Genomic DNA, 8,257 nt, shown 5'->3' with positions numbered 1-8,257 from the left:
CCTCCAAGCAACATGATGGACAGGGATTGTTTATCACTAACTACACCTGTGGAGTTAGAAAAGGATTCTGAAAGCAAAATGGCCCCCGGAAACCGGTCACCAGTGACTGGCTGATGTCATTTAATATCATTTCTCATGAGAAGCAGCATGGTGTCATAATAATAATAATAACGTTGCTATTTGTTAAGCGCTTACCATGTGCTCAGTGGAAAGAGCCCGGGCTTGAGAGTCAAAGGTCATGGGTTCAAATCCCGGCTCCGCCGCTTGTCAGCTGTGTGACTTTGGGCAAGTCACTTCACTTCTCGGTGCCTCGGTTCCCTCATCTGTAAAATGAGGGATAAGACTGTGAGCCCCACGTGGGACAGCCTGATCACCTTGTAACCCCCCAGTGCTTAGAGCAGTGCTTTGCACATAGTAAGCGCTTAACAAATGCCATTATTATTATTATGTGCAGAGCACTGTTCTTAGCACTGGGGTAGATACAGGGTAATCAGGTTGTCCCTCGTGAGGCTCACAGTCTTAATCCCCATGGATTAAGCATGGCCTAGTGGATAGAGCCCGGGCCTGGGAATCAGAAGGTCACGGATTCTATTCCTGGCTCCACCACTTGTCTGATGTGAGGCCTGGGGCAAGTCACTTCCCTTCTCTGCATCTCAGTTACCTCATCTGTAAAATGGGGACTGAGACTGTGACCCCCACATAGGACAGGGGCCGCGTCCCGACCGATTTGCTTGCATCCCAAAGCCCGGGCTTGGGAGTCAGAGGTCAGGGGTTCTAATCCCGGCTCCGCTGCTTACCAGCTATGTGACTTTGGGCAAGTCACTTCACTTCTCTGCGCCTCAGTTCCCTCATCTGTAAAATGGGGATGAAAACTGTGAGCCCCACGTGGGACAACCCGATGACCTTGTATCCACCCCAGCGCTTAGAACAGTGCTTTGCACATAGTAAGCGCTTAACAAATGCCACCATTATAATTATTATTATTATCCCCGTTACCTCATCTGAAAAATGGGGATTCAATCCTCCTCCTGAAATTTAGGCTGTTAGTCCGCCGTGGGACAGGGACCGTGTCCAATCTAATAAACTTGTATCTACTCCGGTGCTTAGTAGGGTTCCAGAGAAGCAGCGTGGCTCAGTGGAAAGAGCCCGGGCTTGGGAGTCAGAGGGCATGGGTTCGAATCCCAGCTCTGCCACTTGTCAGCTGACTGTGGGCAAGTCACTTCACTTCTCTGTGCCTCAGTTCCCTCATCTGTCAAATGGGCATGAAGACTGTGAGCCTCACGTGGGACAACCTGATTACCCTGTATCTACCCCAGTGCTTAGAACAGTGCCCTGCACACAGTAAGCGCTTAACAGATACCAACATTATTGTTATTGTTATTAGTACAGTGCCTGGCACATAATAGTCGTTTAACAAATGCCACAATTACTATTACTATCTAGCCTGTTGTGGGCAGGGAACATGTCTGCCAACATTGTTATACTGTACTCTCTAAGCGCCTAGTACAGTGCTCTGCACATAGTAAGCACTCAACAAATACCATTGATTTATTGACTGATCGATCTGCGAGCTTCATACTGCGTTGGTTAAACTCTTAGCAGAGGCTGGGAGCAAAGATGATCCGCTCTCCCCCCCCCCAACTACCCAGCATTTGTACATATTTATAATCCTATTTACTTATATTAATGATGTGTATATCTAAAATTCTATTTATTCACACTGATGCTATTGATGCCTCTTTACTTGTTTTGATGCCTGTCTCTCCCCTTCTAGACTGTGAGCGCTTTATGGGCAGGGATGGCCTCTATTTGCTGCTGAATTGAATTTTCCAAGCACTCAGTACAGTGAGAGAAGCAGCGTGGCTTAATGGAAAGAGCCCGGGCTTGGGAGTCAGAGGATGTGGGTTCTAATCCCGGCTCCAACGCCTGTCAGCTGTGTGACTTTGGGGGACTCACTTCGCTTCTCTGTATCCCAGTGACCTCATCTGTAAAACGGGGATGAAGTCTGAGAGAGCCCCAAGTGGGACCACCTGGTGACCTCTGTATCTACCCCCCGCGCTTAGAACAGTGCTTGGCGCATAGTAAGCGCTTAACAAATGCCGTCATTACTAGCAGCGCTTAGGACAGTGTTCTGCACACGGTGAGCATTCAATAAATACAATTAAATGGATGAATGTTCTGCACACAGTAAGCGCTCAATAAGTGCTCTGCGCACAGTAAGCGCTCAATAAATACGAATGAATGAATGAATGAATGAATGAATGAATGAATGAATGAATGAATGAATGAATGAATGATGGGCCGCTAGAAAGAAAGCATGGCCTGCTGCTGCCCTCCAGTGGCCATTTCTGTGAATAACCATTCATCTTCTTGCAATGGCTCCTACTGGCATTTTCGCTTTTTGGTAAAAAGTAAAAAATAAATTTTGGTATTTGTTAAGCGCTTACTAGGTGCAGAGCACTGTTCTAAACGCTGGGGTAGGTATGGGGTAATGAAGTTGTCCCACGTGAGGCTCACAGTTAATATTCATTTTCCAGATGAGGGAACTGAGGCCCAGAGAAGTTGTGACTTGCCCACAGTCACACAGCTGACAAGTGGCAGAGCCGGAATTCGAACCCATGATCTCTCCTACTCCCAAGCCCGGGCTCTTCCCACTGAGCCACGCTGACAATCCAGGTCTTGCAGGATAAAACCGCAGCCACCCTAGGACCTTGTTGGAGAAGCAGCGTGGCTCAGTGGAAAGAGCATGGGCTTCGCAGTCAGAGGTCATGGGTTCAAATCCCGGATCTGCCACTTGTCAGCTGTGTGACTATGGGCAAGTCACTTCACTTCTCTGCGCCTCAGTTACCTCATCTGTAAAATGGGGATTAAGACTGTGAGCCCCACGTGGGACAACCTGATTCCCCTGTGTCTACCCCAGCGCTTAGAACAGTGCTCTGCACATAGTAAGCGCTTAACAAATACCAACAAATACCAACATTATTTCTTGCTGCTGGGCTCCGGCTCGGCCCCGTTGGCTGCCAAGAAGTTCTCCGGTAAGGCCCTTTTTCTCCTTGCGGCTTATCTGTCAAAACTCAAGTGCTCTTTTAGATTTCTGTCCACCCCAAGGTGTAGAATAACAATAATAATAATAATAATGTTGGTATTTGTTTAGCGCTTACTAGGTGCAGAGCACTGTTCTAAGCGCTGGGGGAGATACATGATCATCAGGTCGTCCCACGTGAGGCTCACAGTTAATCCCCATTTTCCAGATGAGGTCACCGAGGCACAGACAAGCTAAGTGACTTGCCCACAGTCACACAGCTGACAAGTGGCAGAGCCTGAATTCGAACCCATGACCTCTGACTCCCAAGCCCGGGCTCTTTCCAGTGAGCCATGCTGCTTCTAATTGCCTGGCACTCTACTAAGCGCTGGGGAGGAGAGAGGTACAGTCCCCATCCCATGTGGGGCTCACGGTCTCAATCCCCATTTTCCAGATGAGGGGACTGAGGTCCAGTGAAGTGACCTGCCCAAGGTCACACAGCAGACATGTGGCGGAGCTGGGATTAGAATAGTAATAATAATAACGATAGTATTTCTTAAGCGCTTACTATGTGTCGAGCAGTGTTCTAAGCACTAGGGAGGGATACAAGATAATCAGGTGGGCTTCACGGTCTTAATCCCCAGTTTACAGATGTGGTAACTGAGGCACAGAGAAGTGAAGTGACCTGCCCGAAGTCACACAGCTGACAAGTGGCGGAGTCAGGATTTGAACCCATGGCCTCTGACTCCCAAGCCCATGCTCTTTCTACTGAGCCACGCTGCTTCTCTAGAGCCCACGACCTTCTGACTCCCAGCCCCGTGTTCCATCCACTACGCCATGCAGCTTCTCTTTCCGTTTGTCTGTATCTGTTCGTCTGCACAGTGTGATCCCTGTGGGCAGACTTCTTAATGACGGTTTTCCCGTGTCAATCATAATTTCTCAAAAGCTTCTTCAACAATGCATACCAGATCCGGATTCCGCTTTTTTATGGTATTTAATAACGTTGGTATTTGTTAAGCGCTTACTATGTGCAGAGAACTGTTCTAAGCGCTGGGGTAGACACGAGGGAATCAGGTTGTCCCACGTGGGGCTCACAGTCTTAATCCCCATTTTACAGATGAGGGAACTGAGGCGCAGAGAAGTTAAGTGACTTGCCCACAGTCACACAGTTGACAAATGGCAGAGCCAGGATTCGAACCCAGGACCTCTGACTCCCAAGCCCGGGCTCTTTCCACTGAGCCACGCTGCTTCTCACCAGCCACAAAAGACCCTTGGCAGAAAAAGATGTTTGGATTCAGTTTTGCCCGACTTAAATGATCAATGGAGGTTCCTCCCAGCCCTATAATTCTGTGGAAAATCTAAAAAAAAAATCAAACTCACCCACCACTGGAAGCTAGACCTGCAGGACAAAAAGGAGACACTTTTACAGATAAGCCTAAATGCAGTTTAAAGGGACTTTAAATCATTATGGCCAATTCATAATAATAATAACAGTGGTATTTGTTAAGCGCTTACTGTGTGCCAAGCACCGTTCTAAGCGCTAATCAAGGTAATCAGGTTGTCCCACGCGAGGCTCACGGTCTTAATCCTCATTTTACAGATGAGGCACAGAGAAGTGAAATGACTTGCTCGAAGTCACACAGCTGACGAGTGACGGGGTCAGAATTAGAACCCAGGTCCTCTGACTCCCAAGCCCGCGCTGTTGCCACTAGGCCGTGCTGCTTCCCCACTGATTGATTCCCACTTGGCTCTCGTACCTACACTTGGATCTGTATCCTTTGGGCACTTGGTAGTCACCTCACTCTCAGACCTACAGCCCTTATATAAATATCCATAATTTATTTAGATTAATGTCTATATCCCCCTCTAGTCTGTAAACCCATCGTGGGCAGCTAACTTGTCTATCAACTCTGTCTACCAACTCCCCCAAGAGCTAAATCCAGTGGTCTGTGCACAGCGAGCACTCAGTGAATACCATCGATCGATTGGTTGATTGATTGATTCCCAAAGGTTCATTAGGGAACGAGTCCTCTCCGCTCGCCGCCCCGCAACCCCGAGAGCTGAGCCAAAGAGAGCAAGGGGATCCAAGAAGGAAGAAATGAGTTACCACGAAGGCCAAATGGTTAAAAAAAAAGAAAGGAGTTGAAAAGGTAGACAGAAGATTTAAAAAGCTTCCAGACTCTCATTTTGGTCAATTTATGAGAGTTAAAGGATAAAAACATCCACCTGCATATTTCTCAATCTAGACGCTTCTTTGTTATTTATGTAAGCAGAAGGAAAGATTGAAAGAATGAAAGAAACCAAAGAAAATGTAAAAAAAGGAGGACGAAGGAGAAATACATATGAAAAAACTTGGACCAATGATTGGGTGGAAATTGAAGATCACGAATGATAAGATGCTTCGCTTTATCTGCAATCCCCTCCTAGAATTGATTCCTTACTGCTGTCAGAGGGAGAGAATTGAATAGAAATCTGCCAAATTTTATTATTAGCCTTTTTCAATCACAACTCTTTCACAAACAAAGAAATAAGTCAACAAGAATAAGCCATTTGTGAATCTCAGGACAGAAAGACTTTCAACACAATTTTTTTTTTTTTTGCATTTAGTGTTAATAACAACGATCCAAAGAAAATATTACTAAATGTGCATCAGAAAGACCTGCAAGCAATATACTTTTGAACTACATATACCCAGGAAAAGATCGAAGGTAGGCATTGTGACACAGAATCACCGATTCTGAAGAAATTCCTAAATATGCAGGCAGCAAAAACAACTTGTAAGGTGATGTGTGCCATACCAATTATCTCAACAATTTGCATAAGGGTAGAAGAAATCCATCTAAGGAAAACCTACGGGAGTTGTAGAACTAAATTTGGGTCAGCAAGATGTTTACATGACAGTTTTTAAAAGTCAAAGTCATGAGCCTGTGAATTATTTTCTACAAAAAAACGTGGCTTTTCAAGAGTCTTTTTAGGCAGAATGGCTTAGCGGAAAGGGCACGTGAGTGAGAGTCAAGAAACGTGGGGTCTTAACTCAGTTCTGCCACTAGCCTGCTGCATGACTTTGGATAAGTCATTTAGCTTCTGTATGCCTCAGTTTCCTCATCTGTAAAATTGGGATTCAAATCTGTTCTTCTTCCTACTTAGACGGTGAGCCCTGTGTAGACCAGGGATTATCTGATCTGATTATTTTGTAATTTACCCAGTACAGTCAGGGCCTCTAATAGGCACCCAGAAGCAGCATGGCCTAGCGGATAGAGCCCTGGCCTGGAAGTCAGAAAGTCATGGGTTCTAATCCCTCCTCCACCACTTGTGACTTTGGGAAAGTCAGTTCACTTCTCTGGGCCTCAGTTACCTCATCTGTACATTGGGGATTGAGACTTTGAGCCCCACGTAGGACACAGGGACTGTGGTCCAACTGATTTGTGCCTGGCATATAGTAAGCGCTCAACAAACGCGTGAGTATTAATTATTAGCAGTAGTAGTAAATGTTCAACAGATATCACAATTATCATCATTATTATTATCTTTAGTGGTTTGGTCTGGTGTTAATCATTACAGCAGAACAATAGACTAGGTAGAATAAGAATAAAGATGTTCTGAGGAATTACATTTGTGATTAATTTTTAATTTAATGGTTATTATTCATTCATTCAATAGTATTTATTGAGCGCTTACTATGTGCAGAGCACTGTACTAAGCGCTTGGGATGAACAAGTCGGCAACAGATAGAGACGGTCCCTGCCGTTCGACGGGCTTACGGTCTAATCGGGGGAGACGGACAGACGAGAACGATGGCGATAAACAGCGTCGAGGGGAAGAACGTCTCGTAAAAACCGATGGCAACTAAATAGAATCGAGGCGATGTACAATTCATTAACAAAATAAATAGGGTAACGAAAATATATACAGTCGAGCGGACGAGTACGGTGCTGTGGGGATGGGAAGGGAGAGGTGGAGGAGCAGAGGGAAAAGGGGAAAATGAGGCTTTAGCTGCGGAGAGGTAAAGGGGGGATGGCAGAGGGAGTAGAGGGGGAAGAGGAGCTCAGTCTGGGAACGCCTCTTGGAGGAGGTGAGTTTTAAGTAGGGTTTTGAAGAGGGAAAGAGAATCGGTTTGGGGGAGGTGAGGAGGGAGGGCGTTCCGGGACCGCGGGAGGACGCGACCCGGGGGTCGACGGCGGGATGGGCGAGACCGAGGGACGGCGAGGAGGTGGGCGGCGGAGGAGCGGAGCGTGCGGGGTGGGCGGTGGAAAGAGAGAAGGGAGGAGAGGTAGGAAGGGGCGAGGTGACGGAGAGCCTCGAAGCCTAGAGTGAGGAGTTTTTGTTCGGAGCGGAGGTCGATAGGCAACCACTGGAGTTGTTTAAGAAGGGGAGTGACATGCCCAGATCGTTTCTGCGGGAAGATGAGCCGGGCGGCGGAGTGAAGAATAGACCGGAGCGGGGCGAGAGAGGAGGAAGGGAGGTCAGAGAGAAGGCCGACACGGTAGTCTAGCCGGGATATAACGAGAGCCCGTAACAGTAAGGTAGCCGTTTGGGTGGAGAGGAAAGGGCGGATCTTGGCGATATTGTAGAGGTGAAACCGGCGGGTCTCGGTGACGGATAGGATGCGTGGGGTGAACGAGAGGGACGAGTCAAGGATGACACCGAGATCGCGGGCCCGAGAGACGGGAAGGACGGTCGTGCCATCCACGGTGATAGAGAAGTCTGGGAGAGGACCGGGTTTGGGAGGGAAGATGAGGAGCTAAGTCTTGCTCATGTTGAGGTTTAGGTGGCGGGCCGACATCCAGGTGGAGACGTCCCGGAGGCAGGAGGAGATGCGAGCCTGAAGGGAGTGGGAGAGGATTCTCTCTGTCATGGTCTGTCTTCTAAGAGTGCTCTTTGAGCATAAATATTCCTTATTCTCATATCTTTAATGGTAATTATTATCATTATTATATTTGTTAAATGCTTACTATGTGTCAAGCACTGTTCTAATCACTGGGGTAGACAAAAATCAATCAAGTCAGAGAGTCCCTCTCCCATATAGAGCTCATTCATTGTTTGAAGAGGAGGAACAAGAGGTATTGCATCCCCATTTTACAGCTGAGAAAATTGAGGCACAGAGAAGCTAAGTGACTTGGCCAAGGCCACCCAGCAGGTAAGTGGCTGAGCTAGGATTAGAACCCGGGTCCCGTGACACCCAAGCCCAAGCTCTTTCCGCTCTACCAGACTGCTTTAATACTTATTTCACATCGT

This window comes from Ornithorhynchus anatinus, chromosome 3 (genome assembly GCF_004115215.2).
Source record: "Ornithorhynchus anatinus isolate Pmale09 chromosome 3, mOrnAna1.pri.v4, whole genome shotgun sequence".
In the NCBI taxonomy this organism is placed as follows: Eukaryota; Metazoa; Chordata; class Mammalia; order Monotremata; family Ornithorhynchidae; genus Ornithorhynchus; species Ornithorhynchus anatinus.
This window is presented reverse-complemented; position numbering follows the sequence as displayed.